This window comes from Pleurodeles waltl, chromosome 1_2 (genome assembly GCF_031143425.1).
Source record: "Pleurodeles waltl isolate 20211129_DDA chromosome 1_2, aPleWal1.hap1.20221129, whole genome shotgun sequence".
Lineage (NCBI taxonomy): Eukaryota > Metazoa > Chordata > Amphibia > Caudata > Salamandridae > Pleurodeles > Pleurodeles waltl.
In genome coordinates this window covers 1,240,841,729-1,240,856,209 of record NC_090437.1, presented here as the reverse complement: position 1 = coordinate 1,240,856,209, position 14,481 = coordinate 1,240,841,729, and the positions used below count along the sequence as shown (strand labels likewise).

At 46.8% G+C, this 14,481-nt stretch overlaps 1 long non-coding RNA gene across 1 annotated transcript in view; it reads right to left on the bottom strand.

Moving 5' to 3' along the window:
• LOC138250129 (uncharacterized) overlaps nucleotides 1-14,481 on the bottom strand; it is a 145,594-nt gene that overhangs the window by 122,678 nt on the left and 8,435 nt on the right. The window contains exon 2 of the long non-coding RNA XR_011194893.1: nucleotides 8,017-8,166. This is a non-coding gene — a long non-coding RNA (uncharacterized lncRNA). The remainder of the gene's footprint in view (nucleotides 1-8,016; nucleotides 8,167-14,481) is intronic.

The window sequence follows — 14,481 nt, the reverse complement described above, 5'->3', positions numbered from 1 at the left end:
CCATCAACATCACCCTGGTCACCATTGCAGAGCTGCTGGCAGACCTTCTCAACACCAGGAGGGACACAGTGGCACACCAACGGGCCCCTGACACAAGCCTGGATGATGAACAGCCCTCCACCTCAACTGGGGCTAGTGGACAGGAGACACCGCCACAGGAAGAACAGCCCACCAGCACCCCACCCCCTGCAGATAGAGAACCACCCCGCAAACGGTCCCTGGGATCTAGGAACAAGACAGAGAACATTGCCAAGACCCCAGTCAGGAAATAAGACCCCATGAATGTCACCCTTCTGTCCCACTTTGAAACCCTGTCCACCTTAAACTGCCATTGCTCCACTTCCTATGCCCCATTGGACAATGCACCTGTGAAACAAATAGACTGGACTCTGCCATGGACATTCCTCCACCATCACCCCAGCCCATTTTACAACCCCCTCCACTTATTAGCACATAAATAAACACACTTGAATTACAAAACAATCTGGAGTCAGTCTGTGCTTTCAAAAATGTGTAATTGCAATATCTCTGGAATATAGCAATGTCAATGTACTTGTTCACATACCAATGTAACACAGCTGTAGGCAAGCAGTAAACATAGCAGAGGGCACAAAGTGGGACCCAGATCTGTGAAATGGAAAGCCAAAGTAACAAGTCAGGGTCCATACACTGAGAGAAAATGACAGACATGCTAGCTCCAACAATAGTATGAGATGTGGGAAGCAGTTACATCTTCTTACCTGTGTCTCACTGGAAGTATTGCATGATGATGTTATTTTGGTTGTCGACATCTTCTTCTTCTGCCTCCTCTTCTTCACTGTCCACAGGCTCCACAGCTGCCACAAGACCACCATCTGGCCCATCCTCCTGCAGAAAGGCACCTGGTGTTGCAAAGCCAGGTTGTGCAGCATACAGCAGGCCACGATTATCTGGCACACCTTCTTCGGTGAGTAGTATAGGGAGCCACCTGTCAGATGGAGGCACCGGAATCTGGCCTTCAGGAGACCGAAGGTGCATTCTATAATCCTCCTAGTTCGCCCATGTGCCTCATTGTGGTGTTCCTCTGCCCTTGTCCTGGGATTCCTCACTGGGCTCAGTAGCCATGACAGGTTGGGGTAAATAGAGTCACCTGCAAATATCGAGGGACAACTGTTAGACAGACACTAACCCTTGGGGACAACCCCATACCCAGACACCTATGTCAACTGTGTTGGGACCTTGGCCTCACCTATTAGCCACACACTGTGCCTCAGGAGTTGCCCCATCACATAAGGGATGCTGCTATTCCTCAAAATGTAAGCGTCATGCACTGAGCCACGATACTTGGCATTCACATGGGAGATGTACTGGTTTGCCAAACACACCATCTGCACATTCATCGAATGGTAGATTTTCCGGTTTCTGTACACGAGTTCATTCCTGTGGGGGGGGGGGGGGGGGAGAAATGCCACATGTGTTCCATCAATGGCACCAATGATGTTGGGGATATGTCACAGGGTATAGAAGTCACCTTTCACTGTGGGCAAATCCTCCACCTGAGGGAAAACAATGTAACTGCGCATGTGTTTCAGCAGGGCAGATAACACTCTGGACAACACGTTAGAGAACATTGGCTGGGAAAATCCCTGATGCCATGGCCAGTGTTGTTTGAAAAGACCCACTGGCCAGGAAATGGAGCACAGAGAGAACCTGCACTAGAGGCGGGATTCCTGTGGGATGGCGGATAGCTGAAATCAGGTCTGGCTCCAACTGGGCACACAGTACCAGGATTGTTGCACGATCAAGTCTGTATGTGATTATGATGTGTCTCTCTTCCATTGTCAACAGGTCCACCAGGGATCTGTACACCGGAGGATGCCGCCATCTCATCACCTGCCCCTGCAGACGTGCCCTATGGAGGAGAATAGCGAGCAGAGAGTCATCCAGCACTGAGGTAAAACAATGTGCTATTTGCAGAAACGTTGGTAATTCACAATGTGCCGGTATTTGTCTGTATTCCCGGCATAGATAGGTGTGACGCGGTTTTTATCCATCCCATGTGGCCCCCTGAGAGGGCGGCTGCCTGACCTGTAAGGTGGGACAAGGGGAAATGAGGTAACTGCACTGGCGTTGTACACCGTCGCGATGGGCGGTCAAAGACCGCGGCACAATTCTGCATTGGTTAACATTGGGCCCTATGGGTCCCAGGAGCCAATGACGATGTACGCTGGCGGTGACAGTACGTACCACCGTGGACATGACCGCCATTTTCTGTCTGTTCACTCACTTGATACCTGACCTTCAACAGGAGAGGACCTACACTGCAAGTGCTGTGTTGATCTGTGTCTGGAAGCGACGATGGCTACAGTGTCTGAGGAAAGGTCCCCTGCCTTCACTTTGGAGGAGTTGGAGAAACTAGTGGATGGGGTCCTCCCCCAGTACACACAACTGTACGGTCCTCCAGACAAACAGGTGAGTACACTGTGAGCATGCTGCGTGGGCAATGCTGTTTTCAGTGGTGTTGATGGAAGATACATGGGGGGGCTGAGGCCTGCATGTGCGAATGGTGCATGTATGAGCGTCAGGGCATGCATGGGAACTGGTGGGCAATGAGTATGACAGTCTGGACGGGTGAGTAATTTCCTTTCCTCCTGTACCATTCCTCTAGGTCAGCACCCACCAGAATAAGGGTATTTGGCGTGCCATCGCCAAGGACGTCCGGACCCTGGGGTCTACCACAGACGGAGCACCCACTGCCATAAAAGATGGGAGGACCTGCGCCGCTGGAGCAAGAAGATGGCGGAGGCCCAGCTGGGGATGGCCTCCCAACGTGGAAGGGGTGCCCGTCGCACCATGACCCCCCTGATATACCGGATCATGGCGGTGGCCTATCCGGAGTTGGATGGGTGCTTGAGGGCATCACAGCAGCCACAAGGGGGTGAGTACACTCTCATTCAGCTGACTCAGCGCGCATTATGAGATGTCTGGGTGGGGAGGTGGGCTGTGGGTTCCCCTAGGCCAGGGCGAACTTTGTAGGCAAGGTCCCTTGTGAGGCAGGCTCTGTGGCACCCCAACCCCACTAGTGGTATCTACACCGAGTCAGGCTCCTGTGACTTCCAGGTGTGCAGCAATTGGGCTTAGGCCTCGTACCCCATGGGCATGTGAATTTGCTAGGAACTGTTAGTGCATGACGTAGTGCAGAGGGCTGCTCCCTGTGTGTTGTGTTTGCCAACGGTAGTGGTGTTGCATGCACTGAACATGTTTTTCTTCTGTCTTTCCCCCCCTTTTTGTTTTGTCTCCCTGTTCTTGTGTGCAATAGCATAATCTGGCAGAGGAGCAGTGGCACCGGAGCTGGAGGGAGCTGCAACCCACTTGGCCATGGAGGGCGAAGCAACACAGTCTGAAGCCACCTGTGAGACAGAGGGCGAGGGGAGTTCCACGACGGGGACAGGAGGATACACCAGTGACACCGACGACTCCTCTGATGGGAGCTCCCTTGTGGTGGTGGGCACTTCTGTGCCCATCGCATCAACAGGTACAGCCACCACCCCCCTACCAGCACCGCTCTCCCAGCAGCCCCTCAGTGTGTGTCCCGTGCCAGCTCACCAAGGAGGGTGGGCATCTCCTTCGCCCCAGGCACCTCAGGCCCTGCCCCAGTCAGCCCTGCTACCCTCAGTGAGGAGGCTATTGACCTCCTGAGATCCCTCACTGTTGGGAAATCTACCATTTTGAATGCCATCCAGGGTGTTGAGAGGCATTTGCAACAAACAAATGCATACCTGGAGGGCATTCATTCTGGGCAGGCGGCCCAACAGAGAGCATTTCACTCTCTGGCCTCAGCACTGATGGCAGACATTGTCCCTGTGTCCAGCCTCCCCCCTCCAACTTCCTCCACACTGACCCAATCCCCTGTACCTCAGCCTGTCCAAGCACACCATCAGACGAGCATGCACACTCATCAACACACAAGAGTGGACATGACAAACATAAGCATCACACATCCCACAAGTACTCACACAAGCACCATCCCCATGCAGACACACCAACATCCACTGCCTCCACTGTGTCCCCCTCCTCCACGTCCTCCTCTTCCCTCCCTGTCTCCTCTCCACTCACACCTGCATGCACTACATCCTCAGCCACTACCTCCATCACCAGCACGCCCATCACCACACACCGCTCACGTACAATCACCACCCCCACTACCATGCACACATTCCCAGTGTCCTCTCCCAGTATGTCTGTGAGCCCTCCTCCCAAAGTACACAAACGCAGGCACACACCCACCCAACAGCCATCCACCTCACAACAGCCTCCGGCCCATGCACCTTCACCCAAATTCAGCAAACGTACACCTCCTACAACCACTACCTCTTACTACACTCCCAAACCCACTCCATCTTCCCGTCCCAGTGTGTCAAAAAAACTTTTCCTGGCAAACGTTGACCTCTTCCCTTCACCTCTCCCCCCCGTTCTTCCCCTAGGGCCAGGGTCATTGAGTGCGCCACCCATCAAGGCTGCCAGTGTGCCACGTAGCGGGCAAGGACATTCCGCCACCTGCCAAGGTGAAGAAGGTGCCCACGTCCCGGAGGGAGAAGCCGCACCTACGAGCCACCAAGGGCTCTGCCCAAACAAAAGGGGATAGTGGCAAGACACCTGCGGCACCATCAAAGGTGGGGAAGGGACAAAAGCAGAAGAGCAGGTCAGGACAGGGCATGGTGGCACTGACTGAGGGACTAGTGTCACCCCTTCTGTCCATGACTACACCAACCTGTACAGCGGCAAACACCACAAGCTGCCCCGCCACCAGCACCGCCAAAAGCACCGCCACCAGCACCGCCAAAAGCACCGCCACCTGCACTGCCACCTGCCCCGCCACCGGCACGTCTGCAGCCTCAGCGACAGTTCCCAGCATCTTCCCCAGTGGGCAGCCATCCAAGGCTGCAGGAGACGTCCTGTTGTGTCCCTCAACAGGTGCTGACCCATGCACCACCGCCAGCACCGCCATCACAGACACCACCGCAAGCACCGCCACCTGCCCCACGACGTACTCTGACAGTTGCACCACCGCTGACATGGCTACCATCCCCAGAGGTCAGTCACCCGAGGCTGGAGGAGACTTCCTGGACCCTGCCCAGCTTCCATGAGGCATGATTTACATCACTGTTTGCAGCTGCAGGTGGAAGACGAAGCTGCAGCAGTGTGGGGTATGTCTCCATGGCATATCATGCTACCTGTTCCTAGGCAATCTCGTGGCACATACACCCAGGTGAGGGAATGGGACCAGCCACACTGCATGTGGAGCACTCTGGGCACAATGCCCCCTCCAGAACCAGTGGAGAATCACATCCACTACCTCAGTCCTTGGCAGGATGAAGCACTCTGGGCACAATGCCCCCTCCAGAACCAGTGGAGAATCGCATCCACTACCTCAGTCCTTGGCAGGATGAAGCACTCTGGGCACAAGTCCCCCTCCAGAACCAGTGGAGAATCACATCCACTACCTCCGTCCTTGGCAGGATGAAGCACTCTGGGCACCAGGCCCCCTCCAGAACCAGTAGAAACTGTTATCCACTTGAGAGACTGTGGCTTTGCACTCCCCAGGATAAAGCAGTGGGCAAACCACCCACTGGAAAGACTTGAGAGACTGGCTTTGCACTCCCCAGGAGAAAGCAGTGGGCAAACCACCCACTGGAAAAACTTGAGAGACTGTGGCTTTGCATTCCCAAGGATAAAGCAGTGGGCAAACCACCCACTGGAGAGACTTGAGAGACTGTGGCGTAGCACTCCCCAGGATAAAGCAGTGGGCAAACCACCCATTGGAAAAACTTGAGACACTATGGCTTTACACTCCCCAGGATAAAGCAGTGGGCATGGAGCCCCTTCGTGCAGCAGTGGCGTTGTGAGTTCATCCGGCTGAGCTGCCCTCCCTTCCCTTCCCCCTGAGGTGCCTGTTTATTTTCGATCTGATGCCCCTGCAGAGTTCTCTCCGTTTCAAGTCAGGTATCTTGTGTGGGCTTCGCCCATGCATTTTGGGACCACTGGTCCACGGACAATGATTGGTACACTATCCGGACTTTTGTAGTTGGTGTAAATATTTGTATAGAGAGAATTTTGAACTTTCACAATCTGATTTTTCATGATTACAATTGTTACAATCATTTAATTTTGTCCATGCGTTCTTCCAGGGGGTGGGGGGGTGTATATGTAATGTTGCTGCATGTATTTGTTGTTCTGGGTGAGGGTGGGGGTGGGGGTGATGCGTGTTGCATGTGTGTGTCACTCTCTTTTCCCTCCCCCTCCCCTGTGTTGTAGGTGCAGTACTCACTGTGGTCATCAATGGCGTCTGTCCTGCTCCTGATAGAGCAGGAGGAAGACCAGCAGTACATGTAGTTCGGGCTCCATGGCGTCCTGGTTCCTCGTTGGGTGTCGAGAGGTGAGTGGTTTCCCTTCTGTGTGCTGTTTCTGCCATGCTTTTGATAGCATTGCTTCCAACCTGGAAAAGGTGGCGAATAGGCCTGTTGTGATACGGTGGGCAGTACTGTGTCCTCCGCCTGTCTGTTGGCGGTTACCGCCACGGTGTTTGTTTCTACCACTGTGGCGGTCGGAGTGTTAAAGTGGCTGTCTATGTTGGCGGTTTCCGCCATGGTCATGATTCCATTTTTTTCCTGCCGGCCTGTTGGCGGTATTACCATCGCTTTAACACCGACCGCCAGGGTTGTAATGAGGGCCAGAATCTTCTGGGTCTAAGTTATCTAGGCATATAAAAAACAAAATGGCGAAAAAGATCTTAGACAACACGTTTTGTATTTCCAAACACATAGATGTGGAAAGTACAGTTATCGGACATTTAGGTCTAAAGCAAATGTTTCTACAAAATGTCAATTTGGATTGCCATGATCTGTCATTTCTAAAGGAAGAGTGAACAGCTTGTTGTCTTCAGTCAGACATACTCAGACCTGGAAATCACGAAAAAATACATGTAACATAAAGAGAACCAAACATTCCAAATATAGTACTGACTACAATCCTGTGATTTAAAAAAATGTGGAATGCTAACATGGGCATACAAGTTGCAATTTGCTGCAGACAACTCCATTGCCTTGCCTTGGTATGTCACGTTGTATATCACAAAGTCTGAAAAAACTAAAATGAAGGACATGTGGGAAGAGATTTTTGTTGAGAAGACACTTAGCAAGAAATTGTATTTCTTCAGCTTCAAACTGCTTTCACATAGGGAAATGGAATCCTATGAAGCTTGTGACAGATTGAGTTCAGCAAGATTGTTTTTGAAATCTAAAGATATTGTCTGTGCAAGTCTCATTCTATCTACTACAAGAAACAAAGGGCCTTATTACAACCTTGATGAAGGAGTTTCCTCCATCACAAATGTGACAGATATCCTGTGCGCCGTATTATGATCTCCTTTGAATATAATGGGATCATCATATGGCGGATGGGATATCAGCCACATATGTGATTCGAGAAAACTCCTCGGTCAAGGTCGTAACAGGGCCCAAAGTATTGAAATCTTACCCTGAAATTCAGTACCATGCAGTGCTTGAAACAGAAAGTACAGACATTGTAAAGGCAATTATGTTGGATACATGCTGTCCAAGAAGAAGTCTACATCTGCAAGAAAAGTGCCTTTATAAAATTCTTCAGCGTTAAAGATAAAGAAGTAATGTAAGTGAAAACATAGAAGAAGGTAAATATGTAGTACATGGATGTGATGGGTATTTTGTGAAACACAGAAAAGAAAATCTAATTAACCACCGAAAACTAAACTTACAAACACCTGAGTAAAGAGAATGTTCCTATTTAGCACTTCTTTAACTTGTAAACCTTGGTGAAGTGAAATGGAATTACTTGGGGATTATGACTGCTATAAAGATTGTTTTCATGCTGTAAAAGATAGTATTGAGTGTCTCATGTTCAAAAACTACTAGCAGATTTTACATGTTTAGGTACAACAGTAAGAAATGTTTGCTGCTGAGGTAGTTAAGGATAATACTAATTGTAGCCAAACCTCTTCACCTTTATGTCAAGATCCTCTTGGAAAACTGCCAACGAGGCCGGATCCTCAGGGTTTGCACCTGTTCCCAATATGTCCACCTCTTGGCAGCTCCAAACTCTACTAGCTATCAGAGCACAGAGTTAAAGGTTGTGAAGAGCGGGGAAGGAGACCTGTGGAAGCAAGAGTTAAGAACACAATAGCAAGATCATTCACATTAATCCTCATGAACTTTGTTTTAATTCTTTTTGCTCTAATAACATGAGAGATCAAGAACTTTTCAATAACGTGACCTTTTTATAATCATATGCTCTGAACATTGAACTCTCTCAAGTTAATCCTTAGAATAGCAATTTAAGTCACAACAAGAGTCAATGAATACATTCGTTCCCAAAGAATTAACTGCTATGGGATTCATGAATGATACTGTAGAATAGGCAAACTGACTAAACTTGTTTTATATAGAAAGATCACACTCTGTTTGATCTAAGTTTCAAGATTCCATTGCCCAGAAATTATTGCGCACCTTATTGCCAGACTCAAGTACCTAGAATGATTTTGCGCTCTGCCAATCTGAACTGCAAGGGTTAATTGCCAAGAATGAATGGCGCACACTGTTGCCAATTCAACCATCAAGATTCAAATGCCTCGAAATGATTGCGCACTCTGCCGATCTGAACTGCAAGGGTTAATTGCCAAAAATAATTTGTGGACACTGTTGACGATTCAACCATCAAGATTCAAATGCCTCAAAATGATCGCGCACTCTGCGATCCGAACTGCAAGGGTTAAGTGCCAAGAATAAATCGCCCACACTGTAAATCACAAAGCCAAAAACTAAAATGTTTCTAGAAACCTCCGCCTTACTGCCCTGCTTGATGATCAGGAAGATAAAAGGACAGGGCCAGGAAATGTCCAAGTAGGCCTCCGGAACAGGAGCCCAGGAAAATGCTGCTGCTCTGCACCGGGACCTCTGAATAGTGAGCACGTGGAGCTGGGCTGGGTTCCTTAAATAGACCCAAGCTCCACCCACATGCCACACCCAGCCAGGCTGCAGGAAAGGCTTGAAAATGAACAATACATTACAAACAGCATTAATGACATTTCAAGATAAATACCTGCAAGGCAAAAAGTTAATGTGTAATATCAACACATAATGCGTGAATTATTACATTGCATAAGGTTTGTCATTTTGCATTATGTTGCCCGTAGAGCGTGCACTGTCCTGGTGTTGACAAAAACGTATTATTGAAAATAAGCCTGCAGTAGCAATCAGTGAAGTAGAAACTGGCACGGAACAAGCTATACAGGAATCTGTAGACCTTGAACAGTTAATTGGACATCTCAACAATGAACAAAAAGAGATTTATAATGAATTAAAAGAGAAAATAGAACATTGATTGCGACATGAGAACAAGAAATGCAATTGCTCATCATTCAAACCAATCCTACTATACATTTGTGTTCAGGCTAGTACTGGAAAAAGCCTCTTAAGTAAAGTTATTTCTAATTATCTATAGAAAACTACAGAATCAAACATTGTGTGTAGTAACAGCATCTACTGGATTAGCTGCACACAATATCAACGGAATAACCTTATATAAACTACTGATGCTACCAGTTGAACTTGAAAATAAACTGGAATACCAAAGGTTCTCTGGTGAGGCTTGTCATGAGGTGGCAAGAGTATTGAAGAAAATGAATCTTTTAATTATTGATGCAGTGAGCCTGGTCTCCAATCACATGCTTACCTTTGTTCATCTGAGAATGCAGTAGGTACTCACAACAGAATACAACATCTTTTTTGGAGAAAAGCATTTGATTGTTTTGGGAGACCTACTACAACTAACTCCTGTAAAAGCGCATCCTGTTTTTAAACCTCTTTCACATGAAGAGACTCAAAACTCTTGGCAGTATTGGAAATGCTAACATTTGGCAATATTTTCAATACAAGGAACTTGCTAAAAATATGTGTCAAGCCTCTGACACAGTGTATGAAAACATTTTGAAGGACATTAGAGTAGGTATTCTGACAGAGAAGTAAGGCTGATGTTGGAAAATCGGCTTATTAAGAAATTGTTTCCCTCTAAGAACACAGCAGCAGAGTTAATGTACAACTTTTGTAAAGAGGGGAAACGTGTAGTTACTTTGATGCCTCCCCTTCAAGAGAGTGCTGCATTTAATAAGGAATTACTAAAACCTGAGCATTAATATATATTGGAGATTACTGCTATTGACAAAATGGAACATCAAGGAGTAACTGTGCTGCTGAAAGAAAAATTACAAGAAGAATAATCTGTATCCAGGACTGCTGGACTGGAGAAGTGTTTGCATGTCTGCAAAAAGTGTAGTGTAATTCTAAGGCATAATTTAAATGTACAAGAAGGATTGGTAAATGGTGCCATGGGTAAAGTTCTTAATTTCATCAATTTTCTTAACCGTGATGAGGCCTGAATTTTAAGCTATACAGTTTGAGCAGGTTGATGAGGTAAAGACAATTGGACAATGTGTTATACACTTTTTTCTTGTTAAAGATTGGTATGTCTGATGAAAACAGTTTCCAGTTTCAATTGTGTATGCTGTATGTTTCACAAGTCTCAAGACTTAAGTGTGGATGGTCCAATTATTACTATTGGTAGTACAGTTTTCAAAGAAGGAGCGTCAAATGTAGCATTGCACGAGTATGAACATTATCTGATTTATTTCTGATTGATTTTTATAAAAGAAGGTTCGTGCAGATGCTAATTGTGTGAGAGAGTATGACAGATTAAGGAGTGAATATGCTCCTCCTTTAGGACAGGATCCTGTTGATGAAAAGCGGGTAATATTCCCTAAGTGGAAACTAACTAAACAATTGAAGGAAGTTATAGAAAAAAAAATGAAAAGAAAGCTGAAGAACAAACTGTCAATAAACAAAAACTGAAAAAGGATGGAGATATTGTAGATTACTAGCTGGACAACACTACAAGTGTAAACTGCTATGCTAATGTTTTTCTCAATGTTCTCTTCCATTTACCACATGTTGTAACTGCAATTAAAGACAAACCAAGGGAACAGATTGTGCACAGCACTATCTAATTTCTTTCAATGCTCATCTTGTGACAGAACTGTAATACATTCAACTTCAGGCATTTAACAACTAGTAGACAAATATAGTGGATCTGTAGTATTTACTTTAAATGCTCAATAAGAAGCACAGGAATTTCTTATGGTGATCCTCAGAGTTTTAGAAGACCAAGGAGTAAATATTAATGAGATATCTGGACTTAGTTATTCATGGACCTATGAGTGTCAAGATTGCTCCTTCACATCTACAACTGACGTCCAATCGGAGTGATTTCTGGTCTTAACTTGCCTGAATCTAAAACTGTGTCTTTTGAAAAGTTAATAAAAAAGAGTGACCAAAATATGACATATCCAACCTGTAATTCAAATCTCTAAAATGCTCAGACAGAGGAGTAGAATACACGTTACGTTAAAGCAATCATTTTCCATAAAGGTGTAAATATTACATCAGGACATTATATTGTATATTTAAAGAGTCAAACTGCATGGACAGAGTGCAATGACAGCACTCTGCAATTTAAACAAAAACTTCCCTCCAAATTGTTACATACTATTCCTTCAGCCAAAGTTCTGGGCATGCTTCTTTTAAACAAATATGAGATGTTGTCTGCTGTATGGGCATATATACTGCCTAATATGTTATTCAGCCTATCAGGAATCATGACATAAGAATACATCACAACAGTAATTTAGCATAAGTGAGGTGGAAGAATTTCTGTAATAAAAGAAATACACAGTATTTTCTCTACAAGGATTTTCAATGTGTAAGACATCGTTCAGCCTATCAAGGGTAATGTCAACAAAACAGTACCGAAAACATAAAATGTGGATGGATTGTTTTGATAGATTGTGAGGAAGAAAATTACTATGGGGGTCATTATGACCTTGGTGGGCGGCTACCGCCGCCTGCCAGGCGGTAACCGCTGTGCGGCCGCCAATGCAGCCGCACTCACGCAGCCCCCATTATGACATTCCCGCTGGGCCGGCGGGCGCAAACCAAGTTTGCGCCCGCCAGCCCAGCGGGAATGAGGCCGCAATATAGGAGCCGGCTCCTAATGGAGCCGGCGTTGTTGCGGCTGTGCGACGGGTGCAGTTGCACCCGTCGCGCTTTACACTGTCTGCTATGCAGACAGTGAAAAGCAGGCCGGGGCCCTGTTAGGGGGCCCCTGCACTGCCCATGCCAGTGGCATGGGCAGGGCATGGGCAGTGCAGGGGCCCCCAGGACACCCCTTACCGCCAGCCTCTTCCTGGCGGTGCAAACCGCCAGAAACAGGCTGGCGGTAGGGGGGTCGTAATCCCCAGGGCAGCGCTGCAAGCAACGCTGCCCTGGCGGATTACATCCGCCGGGGCCATTGTGGCGGTAAACCGCCGGGGGCCATTGTGGCGGTAAACCGCCGGCCCCGGCGGTGCGACCGCGGCGCTACAGCCGCGGTCAAAATACGCCGGGAGGCACCGCCAGCCTGTTGGCAGTGCTCCCGTCGTTTTGGCCCTGCGGTTAAAATACCGCCAGGGTCATAATGACCACCTATATGTGCTTCTGTCTACGTAGAGCACTGCCATTTAAGACATCATTCGGCCTATAAAAAGTGATGTTAAGAAAAGGATATCTAAAAGTTAAGGCCCTCATTATGAGGCTGGCGGAGCCTCGCTGTGGCGGTCCTTCATCCACGGAGCTGGTGGTAACAACCATCACATTACCAGTTGTGGGGCTTGGCAGATGCCAAGCCTCCACAACTCCGCCTGGCCCAACGTTGCAGTCGCACCGCTGCGGCCGACGGTGAGCAGCTCCAACAACGGCAGTAGTAATCAGCCTGCCAGTCAGATCACGAGGCTGCAAACCGTCAGGCTTTCCCTTACCCTGCCACGAAAACCCTGGCGGTCATGTACCCGGCAACAGGAATCTCCATTTACATGCACACATGCACAAATCCCACCACCCGTCCACACACTCACAAACACCCCACCCCTTCATGCATGCATGCATTCACATACACACCCATTCAGCATACGCATACAAACCACAAGCAGCCGACTCACTCTCAAACATGCACTCAGACACCCCACTCACTCACATTCATCTATGCAGACACCCCATACATGCGCACATACATGCACATACACATTCACATTGATTTGTATACATGCACACATTCACCCCCCCCCCCCCTCCGGAGACTCACAGACATGCACTCAAACACACAGACCCTTTTGGATGCCCACTTGCCTTCTCCGTCGAGGAGAACGTCCTGGAGGGGATGGGTCCTGCCGGTCTTGCATCGCCAGCACCACCACACCGGCAGGAATCGGCCAAGTCGTAGTCATGCTGCCGTGGAGGTGCTGATGATGCACCCACCACTTCGGAGTCGGACGCCCACCAAGAAATGGGCGGAAGTCTTCCAAGGACTCTTAATATGGCTGGCAAAAGACTGCCAGCACTGGCGTTTTTTTGCCTGCATCTGCTCCAGCGGTCCTGGAAAAGGACCGCCAAAGTCATAATGACGCCCTAAGTGTTGTTGAAATAGCTTATTGAGATTTTTAGATTAAAATTACTACATGGTCTTGTCTTTACATGGATCAGTACTGTTTTAGACATCATTCGGCCTATCAGGGGTGACGTCAAGAAAGTCATATGGAAAAGTATGGTTGAAACATCTTCATATGATTCCAGGAAGAAAAACAATATTTATATTTTTGCTATGTGGATTACCATTTTTTAAGACCTTATTCAGTCCATCAGGCATGATGATTACAAAAGGATGTGCAAAAATCTTCACTGGATTATATTTCTTAGTAGTGTTGTCCCAGCTACAATATTACCCAAATAGTTTTTTACATGCAGTCTTTTCATTAATGTAGTAAGTGTGTCTTTATCAAATATAATGAAAACTGTAGTGAGTGCAATTTACAGTATTACTTACATGTAATTCCGTACTATGTATATATGGGGTCTTTTTCTACAACCTTAATTATTTTTTCCCAACTGTTTAATGATGATTATACAGTACTCTGTTTATAGGTTCTAGTATAAAGAAACTGAGAACAGAAAAGAGGGAAACTGAAATGTTTTATTAGATAGTAAAATACTGCTACAGCATACTAAATGTATACTCATTTGTTTTAGATCTTTTATAAGCATCAAAGTAACATATTTATATTCTTTTTTTCAACAGTATCTGGAGGGAAATAACATGACATTACAGAAGATAGTACACAGTCTAAAAATATGTTTTTGTGGCATATATTGACAATTGTTTATTCTTAGTGAATAATCTTTAATAGTACCAGAGTGAGTTTTCTGTTTTCTGAGCTACATTGTGTGTGACACACACAATTACTAAGTGTGTCATGTAAGTACTCATATAACTGTATATACAGCAGTTGTACATTTATTCACTCATTTAATTATTCACTCATATAGATAT